The sequence below is a fragment of the Triticum dicoccoides genome, chromosome 1A, assembly GCF_002162155.2.
Source record: "Triticum dicoccoides isolate Atlit2015 ecotype Zavitan chromosome 1A, WEW_v2.0, whole genome shotgun sequence".
NCBI classification, from domain to species: domain Eukaryota; kingdom Viridiplantae; phylum Streptophyta; class Magnoliopsida; order Poales; family Poaceae; genus Triticum; species Triticum dicoccoides.
The window spans coordinates 418,636,021-418,636,632 of record NC_041380.1 but is presented as its reverse complement, the minus strand read 5'-3'; positions in this window follow the sequence as shown (position 1 = coordinate 418,636,632).

The window sequence follows — 612 nt, the reverse complement described above, 5'->3', positions numbered from 1 at the left end:
TCTCCACTCGGTAGGATTTTTTGAAACTTAGGCGAGTACTGGACTGCAGCTAAGCCCCCGAGTGGGAGGGTTGCTCTTCACTCGGCAGGATTTTTTTGAAACTTAGGCGAGTACTGGACTGCAGCTAAGCCCCCGAGTGGGATGGTTGCTCTCCACTCGGTAGGATTTTTTGAAACTTAGGCGAGACGGATTCGCAACTAAGTCACCCACTGGGGGATTGAGAGCATATAAAAAGAATAACAATCATTTATGAGATTGTAAAAACTGTGTCGCGGGGTTACCGAGTGGTGATGAGGTGACCAACCGACTGACGAGGCCCGGAGCGGTCGAGTGGTGATGAGGTGACCAACCGATTGACGAGGCCTGGAGCGGTCGAGTGGTGATGAGGTGACCAACCGATGCGAGGCGTCCGAGTGACGTAGACGCGTCCCGCAGAGTGGCGACGCGCGGAGCGTCCGGATGATGTAGACGTGTGCCGCGGAGTGACGATGCGCGGGGCATCCTGGTGAAGTAGAGGCGCGTGCTGCAGTGGCGACGAGCGAGGCGTCCGAGTGACGTAGACGCGTCCCGCAGAGTGGCGACGCGCGGAGCGTCCGGATGATGTAGACGCGT